The following is a 17,239-nucleotide window of genomic DNA, read 5'->3' on the forward strand; positions in this document are numbered from 1 at the left end:
CCCCAAGGCAAAATTTGCATACAATTTGTTGCAAGATTAGAATCAGAGGCTTTTTTTTGTCCCTATTTTTCTACCTCATTGGCTGTTATTTTGGAGCTGCTATGTTTTTCCGTTTACATTGTTTTGACTAGAGTCAAAATTGTTGTTACATTTTAAGTCAGTGTCTGCTCTACTAATTGATGGGCTGCCAAAGATCAAACATGAAGAGTTAGATTTAGTTAGAGTTAGAGCAAGAATCTGGCTCACAGAAGAAGTGGTCACATGAGATATGTAAGGACCAAAGCCTGTAAGACTGATTCAAACCCTAAATTATTTGACCAAGAGAAGAACGCTTTGGCACATTCACCGTGAAAGTATTCACAATGTCTAGCTTCCATTTCTTCCATCCAACTTCAGTGGTCCTCCTTTTGCAGAGGTCAAAGCATTTTATAGATATCAGTCAAGTAGAGTAAAATCTGCTTCTTTAAAATATTTAGTTACCATCTACTGGTGTTTTATAATACAGAGGACGTATCTCTGCTCTCCTGGAACACAGCAGGAAGCAGAAGCTTCTCTTTTGAAAGCAGTGGAGTTCCTCTGCATCTGCCTTCCAAGGAGTGTCTAACCCAGCTATATATTTTAATCTAACAGTACATTTTTTTTTTTAATTTTAGAATTTATTTTCATTCTGAATTTGAGGGAGAAAGTGGACACACTGTAGATTTCTTGTAAAAAATTTATATAACCGTGCTTCTCATCAACATTTTAAACAGTGGCACCAGTATTACAATACTTACTTTACCATTATATTGAAAACAAAAGCAACTGAAATGAGAGTCAGCATGAAATGTCTTCCTCTTATCAGAGTAAACAAGAATATTGATATAATGCGTTTCTGCTCTCTGCCTTTTAAAATGGCATTGAAAACAACACATTCTCACACACATACACAAAAAAATTTGGATTTCACTTAAAGTGCATTTTGCAACTGGAAAGTTTAAAGACAAATATTTCAGGATTGGTCCTACTTGGTGGTGCTTTGCAAATACTCTCTATTAACCTAAATGACTGCATAAAGTAGAGGAAAATGGTAAACCTGGCCCTCAGAGAGCAATGGAGCATGTGGTACATGTTAATGGGTTATTCACATATATTTGCTTACAGAGATCTGTGGCAACTCTGAGTGTTTCACTGTGTCCAGTTTCTCCTTGCATAAATAAAGAAGAGCATGAATACTTGAAAAGATGAAGGCTTCTCTGGAGCAGAAGAGCCAGCGCTACTACAAAGAAATTCTTGTGCCTCTTTAATTACCCTCCTTTGCCCATAGGTGGAATTTCCACTCCGCCAGCCCCAGCAAGTTGACTGCTGGCCTGGGAAGACATGTCTGTTTGTCTTTGTACAGCAAACACTGGCTGTGTTGTGCAGCTCAAGTTTCTGATTCAAATGATTTCCTGAATTCATTCTGCTTCATACCTCAGGGAAGGAAAAGGTGATCCTCTTGAAAATTCATATAATTGCTTTTATTTGATTTTTATTAAACCTCGTTCAAGAATAATATGATGGCTTTCTTTATTACATTGTTCATCACTGTGGCATTTTTGAATTTACTTTGCTAAAAGAAGCAGTTGACTAAGCCAAATATTGAATTCAAGGATTTTTGCAGAGAGAAAACTGGGAGCTTTTTTGAAGTTCTTTTGATTTCAAAGACTTGTGTAACATCGATAGCCATCTAAGATTATCTGTGCTTTCATTCTGTAGTAGCCTGAGCAGTCAAGCCATTCTGTGGTGTGCCGTGTGTGTGCTGGGATCCGGCAGGACCAGATGTGCCCCAGCTTCAACCCAGCTCGGCCTGAGTGCCAGGGAGCTGCCAGAGTGCTCAACCCACTTCCCTTCCCATGCCAGCCATCGCATCTCCTGCTGAGGCTGACTCTTGCTGCCATGCTGACAGCAGTGGACGACAGCAAGGCTGCAGATGTAGTGTGGAAAGCTACAGCAAAGAGTGGGTTCATTGATCCCTCTAAACTCTTCTGTAGCTGCTACAGAGATTGCTCCCATTTTAAAGTTGGGATGACTGACGCAGAGAAGCAACGTAAATAATCTGCACTTAGCATGAATAAAAGTAGCTGAGCAATTAAAATTCAGGACTGGCAACTTCATGTCACTAGCATTGAACTATATGGATTTGGAAAATTTGATCTATTTACCTCTTTACCACTGGTGTGACATCATCTGCTGTCCATTAATAACTCACACACAGAGCTACTTGAAATGCAATTTTATGCGACTTTTTAAAGAGAGTTATTTTTGGTCATTTAAACATAGGTGTTTAGGAACATGAGAATTATCATATATTATTATAGCAATTTTCCCCCCTTTCCATTTTATCACAGGAAATAACATCTCAAAACACTATGAATACTTTGTAGAAGGTTCTTTTTTATCTTAAAAAGTTTTTAACGAGAATACAGTCATCTTAGTTAATCCCTTTAAGCTATGTCAATATTTATTTTTAAGCAGAGTTTCAAATGTAAGAGCAGCTGCACTCAGCTTAATAGGGACAATTCCCATTGACGGGGAATTATGGCCAAGTACTGAAGGGGGCTGACCTTGAGTCCTCATGCCTACAGCTTAAATGGCAATAGGGGTGGCAGCGTGTCAGTTGTTTTATGCCTCTGCCCATAGGTAAGCACATCCCCCAGGACTGCTTAAGGACCCTCAATAAACACTGCAGCCACTTCCCAGGGTTCTGGAAACCCTGTGTGAGGTGAGGCATGTATTTTTTATGCTACTGCCATCTAGACTTCTGCTTTCTAGCAGTGATGGAGTAATGATAATGGATTTAGGACAAAAGACAAGCAGATGTAGCACCATTTCATCATATAGTTACTCCTCAGCCCTCTTTCCTGAGGCAAGGAAAATATTACTCCATATCACATGAAGTACCTTGCCTTTGTCCGTCTCTCAGGGCAGGTGTGTTTGGGTTAGAGAACTCAGCTGGTCCAAGAGAGCTGGCACTATGCTCTCTAAGACACTCCAAAAGAGTGCTCTGCTCACAACCTCTAAATTAAACTGATCACCAGTTTTCTGGGCAAGATTTTTTCTTCCATTTAAAAGTTCTTTTTTTCTTTGCTTTATTTCCTACAACACAAAACACGGTTGCTGTCCATAGCCATAGGGAAGTTCTATTCAGTAAGTCCTCTGCTACTGTGGTGACATGGGATTTTCACGGTAGTACTGATTCCTTTGTTGTCTTTCTGTGGTACTACATTACAGCTATGGGTTTTTTCTTCTTCTTCTTCTTCATTTCCTTTTCCTTTTTCCTTTTTCTTTTCTTCCTAGCAGAGGTTTTATTTTTCCTGGGGAGCATTAAGGAGCATTTCTCTGGCTGGGGATGTGGATTCTCCATTCTGAGAAAGCCTGGGTCATTGGATGTCTCCTGTGTGGAGAACACTTCAGGTGTCCCCTCCAGTGTCCCCAGAAAAGGGAGATCATTCCTGTCTGGTAGTACAGAGCAGCTGATCATTTCCATGTTATGCTGAACACAGAAAAACTGCACCCACTCTCAAGGTCCTCAGTGTGGAGCACTATATGAGTACAAAGAAGATAATGACTGAAGGAGTTGTAATCTTCCTTGGCCTCTCAGATACCTTGGGTGACTCCGGACTTTGGACCCCATGCTCCCTGTCATTTTCCTAATCACTTCTGGTGGGATCATGTGCTGTTTGCACATAAAGTTACTAAAGTGAACTGAAAATACTAAGTCTCCAGCAAAGATCAAATGGCACAAAAAAGTGAGTAAATATAAGTGGAGCAGTGAAAGAAGGTGGCTAGGCTCAAGAGTAGCAAGTGCCAAACAATGTATTTCACAAGACCTTGAGCCTGCACTTCCCTAACATGGTTTTACAACATGGTTCTAAAGGCTCCATCTACTTACCTTTTTCCTTCTAGATTAATGTTCATTTTAGGACAACTCAGATTTTGTTACTGTTAGCTCTAACATTTTCAGAGAGGCTGACTTCCCCATCATGCAGTAAATGAAAAATCCTGGGATATATTGTGCATGCAGAGAACTTCCTGTTCCAAGCTGGAACAATCTCTCTCTGCATAGACGCATTTACTTTCCATTAAAAACAAAACAAAACAAAACCCCGTAGATAATTCTATGCTTTTTGCAGCATTAACTTCACAGACAATAAATAAATAAATAAATAAATAAATAAATAAATAGAAGTGTTAACCCCCTCTCTTTTGTGTCTTCCAGTATTCAGTTCCTCCCTGGTAAAGGTTTGCTACAATTAAGCATTTTTACAACTACTTTAGGCTTAAATTCCTTTAAAATGTTCTGGGTCTGGAATCTGACTAAATCAGAAATGAAAGAAAATGTTTCCCGTTGCTTTCTGCTGATGCTGAAGATTTTGCATATTACTCTAATGTAACCTTGTGGTGTTGAGGCGTCCTCCAGGCTGGCTCTGGAGACCCCGCCGGCTGCTGCAGCTGCTGTGACTCCTGCTGCACTAAGAGCTTTTACATCTGAGTGCTCTGCAGTATAAATGGGCAGCAACACTGCTTCTTTGCTTGGTCTCCCTGGAACAACTCTAAAATAAACCTGCATATATCAAATAAACTCTGTGTGTTCTTTCTGTCACAGAGTGTTTGCCATCTGGAACAGTTTCCTTAGGGCTGGAGAATCTTTTTCCTGAAGACTGCACCCCCACCAGGCTACAGAAGCATGTTTGTCTCTTCATGTCTCCTACCCAAAAGCCTCCTTTTATACATCAGGAGTCAGTCAGGAGCTTTATTACTCTTTCCTGGTCCAGTGTTGATCAGAACAAGACTTCTGTTAAGATCTGTTGTCCCTTAGCAGTCCTTGCACAGATGACAATCCACTTCAGTGCGTGGTGGATCTCAAACACACAAATGTTCAAAGCAGTAGAGCAGATAGGCAACTAATCTCACCTTTCACGTTTATCTTACCCTTGTTTGATTTGCAGTTTTGGTGCAGATGACACATTTTCTTCTTGGAGGAAATTAAACCAGAAGCTCTGCTTCTGATGTGCTCTAGTTGTGCTAAACCCCTTGCAGGGACAAAAGCAGTCCTTAGGAAACATTTAAACCACATACCTTTGGGTTATCCAGTCTGGGCAAACTAAATAGAATCTGAAGTAAAATGCCAAACTTCATGCATGCTGGATGTAGAGACCTCACATCCCATTGCATTATCATACTCATCTGCTCCTCCTATGCCTAATTGCTTGTTAATGCAGACAAAGGCAGAGGCACAAAAAACACAGCAATTCCTATTATCAGCTTCCTAAAACCAACAAGTTCTTCAGCTTCTGAGAACATTTAAACTCCTGGCTTATGTTTCTAGACAGATAGCACCATACAGATGGAGTAGTGTACCATGCATATGTAGTTGAATTTGGTAGATGCCTTCTTTTGGTGTTAAGTTAATTAATGGATTTTTATGTAATAAAAAGATGGGGCAAGAAGAGAGACCATCTACCAATAATTCTCCTATTGGAAACTGTGATTATGTTCTTAAGCTTTGAGATGTGGTCAGCCTGCAGAGCAGTTTAGGATAACAAGTGAAGACTGTTATCATGTCCAATTACTCTCAAAAGGAAATTAAGAGAGGCAGAATATAATTACTCAAACTGGAATGTAGCCAGAGTGTTGGGGTGATCATTTGCTATTTGATCATTAATGACTGTGGTAGATAACTGTGGATTTAATGCCATGAGGTAAATATTCCCTCTCACCAAGGAGTGTGCTCGTTAAGAAAAATATGGATGCAGTCATAAAAGAATGTTAATTGAATCTTGTGTATGGCTGAGCATTCATCTTCCAAAACTAAGTATCAGCACTAACACCACTCAAAACACATAGAAATGCTGCTTAGCATCTAATGAGAGTAGGAAATGAAAAGGGTTCTGTATGGTATGCATCCATATTTTTGGTTGTGATTATATGGCATCAGATGAAATTATTGTAGTTAGTTCAGATTTTCCTCTTTATAACATTGCAGAAGCAAACATAAAAGGAGGCAAGGAAAACTGTTAAATATTATTGATTTAAAGAATTACCAGAAAGTCTAGGTATTAAAAGAGCTTTTTGAGGTTTAGTGGAAGCCACATTGTTTAACAAATTAGATTACAATTCAATAGAGCTTCACAGTTCTCCCAAACAGAAAGATAAACAATATATGATAATTGCTTTACCTTTTACTGCAGTGCAGCAGATACATAACAGCATTATCAATAGAGATGTGAAAAAAAGCCCCAGCACTCGAGGACTTGGTAAATACTTTGCTAGAGACAGATAGCTTGCTGAATTAGTGACTACAGCAGCCAGTGCCTTTGCTTTGCAGCTTGCCTGAAGAAGGGCACATCTTGCATCTGCTTGGACAGAAATGTCCCTCTGCTGTAATCTGAGTGCTATGCCTGTAGAAGTTTCTGGAAAAAAGAGATGAGGAGAGGCATCTCAAAGTTTTTAACTGCTAGAGGGGCAATAGTTAATGTAATGGTTACAGAGAAAGATCCTGGAGCAATGTCACTCAGGTCAAAACTGAAATGTCAGCTAACAACAAATGTTGTTTATTGAAAGTTTCCTTTATAGAACTGCAGTTCCTCAAAATGTTCTTGTTCTGACCAATGTTTTGCAAGGATATCTTGATAGACTGGGAAGAACTTTAAATCCAACTCCTTGGTAAAGAACTGGACATTTAAAATGCATGAAGTTTGACCCAGAACTTGCTCAAGTTAATAGGACAGCACCTTCAACATACGGAGACTGGTTAGGCTTTAATTCATGCTGAAGAGCTTTCACGATGGTTCATCTAAACCCACAGAAAATGGGGAAGATTTTTGCAAAGAGGCCAGGAAAGGGATAGGAATAGCAGCCGTTTCTGTTACTGCTCTCAGGAAGTCCCACAAGCCTTTCTGTGCTTCTGGAAGAGCTCGAGGGAAGAGACCTGCTTGACTTGAATCAAAAGAATCTTGTTAAAAATCTTCAAGCCTCTGAGAGAGCTGCTTATATTAGCGTGGTTATTTAGTCTGGAAAAAGAACTTCATTGCACTCGTCCTTGGGAGGCCCAGAGTGCCAGCTGCAGCTCTGAGAAAGGAAATTCCAGCTAGCACAGTGTGCTCCTGTTCTCATTGCCTGTGCAGCCTGCCCATGGCCAGGGCTTCTCGAGGCTTCCCGACCCTCTCTCACCCACTGACTTTCTCACAGAGCAAGAAGCAGCTATTACAAGCATGTCTGATTTGAGAATCATAGAATCATTAAGGTTGGAAAAGACCACTAAGATCATCCAGTCCAACTGTCAACCCACTGCCACAATGTCCCCTAAACCATGTCCCTCAGTGCCTCATCTACACGGTTTTTGAACACCTTCATGGACTCCACATCCTCCCTAGACAGTCTCTTCTGATACTTCAGCACTTTTTGAGAAGAATTTTTTCCTAATGTCCAACCTCAAAGGAAGGACAGGATTGATAGTTCTGATGGAAGGGACATGGTATATGTGAGAGGCTTAAGGGGAAAGAAAGCGGTACTTGACAGTGTTTGTAGATATAAGCATTTAGAAAGCTATTCCTTCCTTATCCTCCTTTGGGCTTCCAAAGTTGCTCTGTTTTACTTCCACTGTTGCAGCTGAGCACTCCCACAGAGGCCTTGGAGCAAATCTGCAGCGCAGCTTTATTTCAACCCTCTTAGTATATATCCATAAATAAAGTAAAACCTTGGATGGCATAGTAATCTACAAGAATGCTTCAGACTGAATAAACCTTTATGGCAAAACCACAACCCTTTCCTTATGAGTCAAACAAAATTTACCTGATTTATATCTTTTGTTTTTATCATCATGGGTCCCAATGAGAGTTACCAGGTTTCTCTGTTTCCTGGCAGATAAATCAACATATATGCAGAAGATATCAAGAGGTGAGTCAGTTGAGGTAACAGTGCACAGTCCAACTTCTCCTGACACCAACAACTTAATGCTCAAAAGTGTGGTCTCTGCAGAGACAGCTGTAAGCACAGGGACATCTCAGCTGCTCTCTCTGTTACTGCCCAGGAGATCAGTAGGCATCTGAGAAACTTTGCTTCAGCACTGCACTGGGGTCTCTTCTGGTGAGTTTCTAAACCTGTCAGACCTCCACACAGTTCTCAGGGCTGCCAGCTCCCTGTTGTTCTGTAGGTCAGTGCAGCACCACACTCCTCACAGTGCTACTCCCTACAAGAGCAATGTGCATGGGTACCACCTGGCTACTGGCACCTCACAACTGCTACTCACAGTTGGGAGAGAGATCAGCAACTGCAGCTCTACATCTGGCCCCTGGGACTGCTCTGCTGCTTGCTGAAGCCTGTGGCAAAACAAAGGGAAAACCAAATAGGAGGTAACATTTACGTAGGTTTGGTTTTAAAATTAAGATGCAAATCTGCTACACAAACACCCTACAGCAGACAATTCCTAAGGGAACATGTTTCATTTTGTATTGGCTTAAATTTCTTAAACTAACTTCACTGACATTTGTCTTGTGCCGGTTAATTTACTTATGTCTGCTTTACCATTATCATGCTAAGCATAGATAAAGTTCTCCACACAAAGGTTTATGCTGGTATGACAAATCTTGCATGGTAACAAAAATGTTTTTGTAACAAACTTGCCCTGTGCATCAGCAACAACCAGTGCAGTGCACAGGCATTCATCCTTGGTGGCAGTGGCCAAGTGGCATTAGCTATGGCATGGGCACACTATGGGGAGAACAAAAACAGCCCCTTAGGCAGGGCAGAGCAGGTCAGGACAGCTGAGAGGAAGAATGGAGGATGCAATCAACCCTGGCTATCTACCTTTTACCATAAAACATTAAATTGTAATGCTTTGGTTTATATCTTTAATACGGTTGTTAGAAATACAGATGTATTTCAAAGCCCTTTGGAACTCTTAATGATTTTGGGAGAAGGATAAAGAAAAGCATAGAAAATTAATCTAAATCTATGTATCTGTGTATGTTCAGTATTATCCTTTTCTAATCAGTTCTAAACCTTCCTTTCTAAAACTCAAGGTAAATAAATAAATAAATAGCACGGTGTACTTTTGAGGAAGGTATCAGTTTTCAGTCTTTGTTTATCAATCCTCCCACAACCCCAAAATGCCTTTTTATGGAAAGTTGTATATCTTGCTTACAAAAAAAGAAGCTTTAGAGTTTCAATTTCTGATACACACTTTCATCCATCCTATCACAGTTCCTAACAGCTCTTATGACTGCTTCTGCCTTTCACAACAGACACATAGATAAAAATCAGCATGTTCTACTTTCCCTTTCAAAAACATTAACAATACACATAAACAGAACAATAGCATCAAATAGCTTGGAGGTTGATTGTTTCCCTTCCATTGTGTTAGCCGAGAGCCTGTTAAGCAGCAGCAACAACCAGCTCCGTCTCCGTGGCTGTGATCCGCAGGGGCAAGGATCAGCGTTCCATCTCTGGGGATGACTAAGCAGAGAATAGCTCCTGCTTGCCTGGCTACAGAGGGGACGGTGACGGAGCTGGTAGCAGCCAGTCCCAGCACCTGCAGTACCACGGTCATGTATTTTACCTTTCTCCAGAGCCCCTCCCTTCTCGCACAGTGCATCCTGAAGGTCTTCTGGGTCCTCACCAGGCCTGCGCTTTCACAGCTTGGCTTGAGAAGGGCAGCAATTTTTTTCTCTTCTAAACTCAATTATAACTTTTAAATTCATTTCAAAACCCTTTACTACAAAACCTTTGGAGCCACTGTTATTTGCAAAGTAGGAAAACACAACCAAAACAAAAGAGAGAAAGAGGTCTGCAACTCTTCTAGCATCTCACCAGTGTTAAAATTATGTTGACTGCATTTGCAGGCAGGCAAATAGCCATTTAGCTTCCTGTGTTACCTGCACAGTCATAAAATCTGTAATGATTGATGAGTGTGTTCATTTTCTGTTGCTTTTTAAAGCTGAGATCCTCTAGAGCTCTTCTGAGCGTTGGGAAGACTGACCACTTGCAAATACCCAGCTGATAGTGGAGCTCTTTTCATATTCTGAAACAACCAAACAAACCAGTGCTCTCTGGTTCTTGCTCCATATATCATGCTATATTTTGAGGCATCTTGATACATACTGTCACAGTACTGCATTACATATATTGTCCAGCTCTGTTCCAATACTTACCAAATGGAGTGAAGCAACAGCACATCACACATAAACCACATTGCCCTGGTCTTCTAGATGATTCTCTCTTCTTTCTAGCCACTGTCTCCCATATCTGAGTTCTTTGCCTCCCTGATGATGAGAGAATCAGGATGTTGACAATATTCAAAATTATTTCTACCTCCCAGTCTTCTTCCAGTTGCAGCGTTCAGTTTTCTGAAAACATTTAATATTGGAATACTTCATTTTCAATATTTCAAACTAATTGAGCCAAATTTGGGAAGGCAATAGCAGAAGCATTAGCGGATCGCTGACTTATAAATGGCATATTCCGTTCTCAGGAGATGTTTCAAATATTGAATCACATCATGAGAGTTATTCGCCAGAGCCAATTGCTTCTTTAAATGCTACCAAACACCATGGTTCATCTCCAGCTGTCTTTGTGATTTAGGCCTAACTCTTCACTTCTTGCTCAGAATATTCACAGCTGCGGAAACTGTCGGCTTCATTCTCCACAGTAGAAAATTTGAATGGGCTCTGTGTGGTGGTGACTGATAAGAAAAGTAACTTTGTGGTTTTAAGATCGTTTTTCTCCTCTGACAGCTTTCATGTCTGTGTTAAGGAGTCCTACAAACACTCTACATCATTATTAGGAAACAGTTTGGAAAACAAGGATTTCTTCTCATTGTATTAAAAAAATATACTGCTTTAAAAAAAAAACCAACAACAAAAACAACAACAACGAAGTGGAATTATTTGGAAGTTTAGGCCTGAAAACTATATGTGCCTTTTACTACTACATTTCTGTCATGTAATAAAGTAAAATATTTATTTCACTAAAAACCATTTCATCATAGAAAAGTCTTGTGACATAGCTTTCATAATGTTGAGCACATCTGAAATACCTTAATGCATAAAAGCTTTACTGGGTAGCAAGTGAGAGCCACATGAAAATGAACTGTCACACAAATTCATAGATTAAGTTGCTACAGTCTATGACAAATTCAACAAGCTAATTCTCCTCATCCCTTCATGATAATTCCTGGTAGTCATCTCCATCCTACTGCTCACACAACTGCAGGGCAGTGGTTTGCCCATGTGCCTTCCTTCCTACTAGCTTGCTGCTATTCCAGAAACCATGCAACAGACCTGTTAGAAGGCTTTCATAACTACTGAACTTACAGCTGTCAGGTAGCAGCCAAGGTACTCTGTAATGCTGAAAATTAAAGGCACTATGGTTAAAAGGATTAAAACATTTTCTGTAAGTCCAGCCATGCCCCTTTCCAAATTTTCTCCGTTAAAGAGAAGGCAACAATTTTTTAATTATTTCTCCCCCCCCCCCCCCTCTTTTTTTTCTCCTGGGCAGAACACAGTGTTCTCTGTTCAAGGGTGTGATCTGGAAAGTACGTTTACAAACTTTTGCTGGCAGCTTAGGAAAATATAACAGCATATTTACATTTCCTCAGTTCAGGTCATAACTTCATGCTTGGGCAGGTGAGTTTTGGAAAGTTTATAAAAAAAACAAAACAAAACAGAGAACGTGGCTGGAATCCATTTTAACAGACAACACACCAAACTTCCAAAAGGAGACATTGGCCCAGTAAATCTTTCCAAAAGACTGAGCTATTTCTTATTACATTGAAGTTTTTATTGTTGTTATTGTTTTTCTCAGACGGAAGAACTGAAGGGCTTAATAAAATGTCCTTCTCCCTGGAGTCCTTTCCCTCTGAATGCTTTACCTGTACCTAAGGGTCTGATGCACAGATCAGGCACATGGTGAAAGCATTCCTGTTGCACACAAGGAAAGGTCTGACCTAGGGGAGGAGATCCAAAGCCATCACCGCTCACAGTGCTCATGAGACTGAGGTACCACACAGCAGATAGTTTTCACAATTCTGTGAGTGTGGCTTTTGCTTTCTCCCTTTCTGTGGTGTGCAGCTGCATTGTACCTCATAAACATCCAAAAGACCTGTGGTCAGACTACTGTGCAGTGGAAAAAGAGAGAAGAGATATTTGAAATTTATAATTCTCATCACTTCATTTTCTCTGTGTTCAACTGTTAACACTTTCCTGTCCATGTCTCTGGTTTGTGCTTCCTGAGCACAGCTGTACTGCTGTTGGCTGCTGCCCATTTCTCCCAGGCAGCTTTTGCATGTGCATACATTTTACTCCTTGTGCTGCAAAACTGGAGAACCATGAAGTAGTAGAGCCAGAGAAAATAGCATGCCAATAAGAAGCAGATTTTTCAGAAGCGTGATATAAGAGATCTTGACTGGAAATCAATTAGAATCCATCATGGAATATTTGAACTTTAGGTCATTTCAGCATGAAGTTGAGAGAGGAGAAAACACCAGAGTCCTCTAAGATTGAAATGTTCCACGTTTTCATAAGGAGATAAAAACAGCCTTTCTGTGGACAGAGTGGAATTCCTTCAGACTTCTGCACAGACTAAACAATCTGAAGTTAATAAAGACTTCTCTCTCTTTTCATTCTTTTCACTAGAAGGCACAACCATGCCATGCAAGACCTAGCTGGTTTGTGTAAGCAGCAAAAATAAATTTAGCATTTCTAATAATAGTTTTAACCTCCATTCTGCATATGTCTCAAGAGTGGAGACACCAATACCATCATTTTCTTTTCTCATCTGTGTTGCCTTCCTATAGGCAATGGTAGTTGTAACGTTTGATAGAAATTCCATCTATTCAGCACCAAAAAAGGCTTATGCTGAAGATCCAGTCATGTCAGTCACAGCTTTGACTTCCCAGCTCATCCTTATTCTGTTATGCACTGGATAAGGCTGTTCTGGCAGCTTGGCTATATTTTAATACAGTCATCAAGTGCAGTACAGGATCATTGCATAATTAAGAGACAAAGAAACAGGAGTTGCATTGCAAGTCACCACATGACCATACAGTGGTTATTTGAAGTCATTTGTAATTTGAAGACAGTGTAATTGCCTGAATCTCTCTAAGAGATTGTTGGAGCATTACAGAGTTGTTTGAAGGGGTTTACTTTAAAAGATCAGTGGTTAGAAATTAATACATACAACAATTTAGGGAATATTTTTGCTTTTTTAAAACCAAAAACTAGAGCAATTCATTTTAACATTTTTGTTTGTTTTTAAAATAGGGCTGCTGAAACAACATACCATTGTTGGACTTTCTCCTGTTACCTACTCATAAATAAAGTGAAAAATAATTATTCCATTACAACGCTCTCTCTTCCATGCTTTATAACCAAGTATCTTTTCCTTGTGGCTTTACATTCTAACTCACATAATGTGGACTCATCCTCCAGGTCCAAATCTTTCAAGAAGCCTGTAGGGTATTAGTTATTGATGAAATAGAGTATAGGTGACAATAGATCACATCCACTAAGAAAAAGTACAAATCCTGCCCAAGAACAGTAGGGTTTGCAAGAGAGCAATACCAAGCTGCAGTACAAAGGAAAAAGCAACACATGGCACAGTTTTACAGTGAAACTTGGAATGATCAACAGTAAGAGTCTAGATTTAACAATAATTTTAAAAGATGATAAAAGAAAAAAGGTCAGCTGGGGAAATAAGCATCTGCTGCAAGGAAAGTGGGAGAATGGGAAAGACAGTTCTCTTCACATACAGAATATAGTAGATTTAATGAGCAAGAAGTTTGCAACAATACAGATTAACAATGTGGTTAAGCAACTTAAAAACACTGAAATCAGCATTGACACCAACATTTAATGCCTCATGCCCCAGGAGCCAACTCAACAATAGCAGAGTAAGATTTCAACATACATTTTACAACATATTTCCCTTGCCAACATCCTTAGGAAAATCTATATATAATTAGATATAATAATTAGGAGCATGGTAATAAATCAGTAAATGAGTAAATGTCTTGCAGTCAAGAGACCCTTACTTCTTTGTTGAATTTTTAAGCAAATTGAAACTTTTTACAGATAAAATGTGACTACTACTTTTTAAATTTTCTTTGCTTGGACTGATTATTACTTGTCTGGGCTATCCAGTCAGAAGCTGTCCCCTTGACATGCTAAATACAGGCCACATAGCCTCTGTGCAAGTTACACCCTGTTGGCCTCACCAGAACTACCAGTAGAGGGGCTGCACATGGGCACAGAGCCTTGCTCTGCAGCTGAGGATCAACTGCCTCCTCTCTCAAACATAACTGTGAAAACCTTAGAAGAACCAATGGAAAGGATTAGTCAGTGTTTATCAAGAGGTAGCCAGTATAATGAGAAGGTTTAAATCTGGCCACTGTGGCCAGGCCTTCCAAGTTTTCCAAGCTGCCATAGAAACACATACAAAGATCTAGAAGAAAACAGAAAAGCAATAGTGTTCAGTAAACACCGCTTAATCCTCATTAGGTGGTGTAATGTTGAACATTATTTGTTGCACTGCAGCTTTGTTAGTCAGGTAACAGCTTGAGTTTACAATTGTGTTCACTCATGGCTCATATTTTTATTTAAGAAATCCCAATAAAGGAAACCTAACTCATGCATTCAGGACAGTCTGAAATCTAAACTGAAATCTGAAAACTGAAAGAGCACTCTTCATCTTTATCTGCACACGGCATAGAGAAAGCTCCAGTTTCCTCCCATCTTCCTGAATTTGGGAGCACCTGGACAGATGCACAAGAAGAGACTATTTGTATTATGACACAGAATTTTGACTATCATCTCTTCTAGATGGGCATTTAATTCTGCATATCATAGACCCTCTGCTATGAGAAAATGAAAACTATGCAGAAAATTCAAAAGGCAGAAGCACCCTGTGCAGTGCTTCACCAAGCACTGTTCAGGGAGCAGCAGCACAGTCCTGTGGGATAACAGAGATGGCTTTGCAGGAGGTATACCCAGTCAGTCAAGCCAGGCTCCTCATTTTTCATCTTGGATAAGCTATGCAATGTTATTAAATTAGATCTCTTACATTGTTCACCGACTTCTGGTAAATTACATCTCTGATTTCTGGTCCAATGAAAAGGTGCTAATTACCTTTTTAAGTACTCTTTTAATGTTCTGCAGTGACATAAAGCATGAGTGCAGCCAACTGTGTGTCCGAATCTTCCAGAGGTTTCTCCTTGGCTGCTTGCTTTCCCCAACCTCTTTCATTTTTCCCCTCCTTCCCTCTGAGGTGCATGCTTTGTACTGCTTCTGTGGCTGGATAAATCCTTCACATTGCTACAGTTGGCTCTAACCAGTTAAAACCATTGTTCAGCATCCTGCCTCAGCCTTACTGTCCAATGCCATCTCTCATCTGGAGATTGGTGACCTCAGATTGCAAATGGCTTCTGTTCCTCTCCACATGAGGCTAGGCTGTCTCTGGGGTTGCTTTCACCCAGGCATTATGCACCCCATCCCTCTCTGCACTACAAGGCATTGAGCTCTGCTTGTGTGGTCAGAGTAGAGACCAAGGTGGGAGCCACCACCATACAGCTATCCCACTGCAGCTGTTCCTCTCTCATAAGCAGCATGCACGCATGTCTGGGCTCCATGCCCTGACTTCTTCTCACTTCAGTCCCAGTGCCCTGTACCTCAAGTTGTACTGGTGACTGGGACCTTAGCTGAGCCATGTCACAGCTGCAGTTGCTCCTTAAGCCCCTCCCCACCATGGATGGGTACCCCACAGTGATCCTATGGAGGGGTTTCAGCAGCCTGTAAGCACAGAGTCCTTTTTGTTACATGTTGCTTAAATTAAAGTTCTTCATCTGATACTACTGTTTCTTCTTTCGGTAGAACACTCAGCACTCCTGGTCACCATGGTGGAGCTCAGGACACAGCCTCAATGTAGATTCACTCCAGGCCTTTGTGCTGATCTGTTTCCACAGACTTCTCTTCCAAAGTATGCCAGCTTGCTTTTTGCCATTACTTCCAGAGAAGATTAATTATGCCCTAATTCAAAATTGACGAATTATTTTGCTTTCTCAGAAACATCCAGCTACACAATATAAAATGATGAATCCATTGCATGACAGTAGGGTTGCCTGCTCCTTCCTCCCACAGGATCTTGCTGCCAGAGGTTTTATTCCCTAATCATTACCAGGGCAAGTATCTGCATCAGCCAAGGTGAAGCTCAAGATGGACAGTCAGACACAGGAATATAAAGCAGCAGTTAACTTGCTTTACTATCACTTGTTTGCTAAAGAGGCCAGGAGGATGTAAGGATGCCTAGAGAGAAAGACATTTTCTGGAGCAACACTTTTCTTTTCCAATATGTTTTTTATATGTTATTGTACTTTTCAGTACAGACATCAACCTTTTTTATATGAAAGCCTACCTATAACAGCCTTTAATTTTCACAAAAACTTTATATCCTCCTTTGTAGCTTGGATGCCTCTCCACAGCTCTGACACATGCAAGATTAAGCATATGTTAAGTGGAGAGGTCTATCCAGATATTAATACAATCTTTTCCTCAGGCATAAATTTTCTCACTAAAAATGTAATCTTAGTTATGTCAGTCTTTCAGAATGTAATTACTTTCCTCTCAATTAGCTGTGAGGGTTAAATTGTTAACACAAACTTATAAAATACAAACGCAATATGTTAATGCCCAATCCATTCCTCAATGGAGTCATTTTCATTTTAGCTTTTTAACTGCCTTTAAAAATCCATATAAGGGAAACAATCAAAATCTCATCTGGGACTTTTTTTCTATTGACATCAGTATGACTGCATTGGGCCTTCATAAAGGAGAATTACTTAAAGACACTGATTCATGATTGAATTGGATTCAGCTCTGGTGGCTCAAGAGGTTACTGCTCAGGTGATAACCTCAGCTCTCTGAATCTGACAGAAATCATGAACCAGAGACCCCTCCTGCTGCAGCTTGCAGCCCAGCACATTAACATAAATTGAAATCAATGCCTGTTGAAGTTAACACATGGTATTGTGAACTGTGATGTCCCAAGAGCGAACTGCCTGTTCTGTACCACTTCTACAGCAACTGCTGCTAGAGAAGTGGGAGATACATTGGGGAACCATAGCTTTTCAAGTGGTCCAGAACACAGAAGTCCCAGCCTGCAAACTCACCTCTGTGTCTTAACATCTATCTACAGTGCAAAGGGCTGGATATTTCATACCAAAGAAAGT

Source organism: Excalfactoria chinensis, chromosome 6 (assembly GCF_039878825.1).
Source record: "Excalfactoria chinensis isolate bCotChi1 chromosome 6, bCotChi1.hap2, whole genome shotgun sequence".
NCBI lineage: Eukaryota > Metazoa > Chordata > Aves > Galliformes > Phasianidae > Excalfactoria > Excalfactoria chinensis.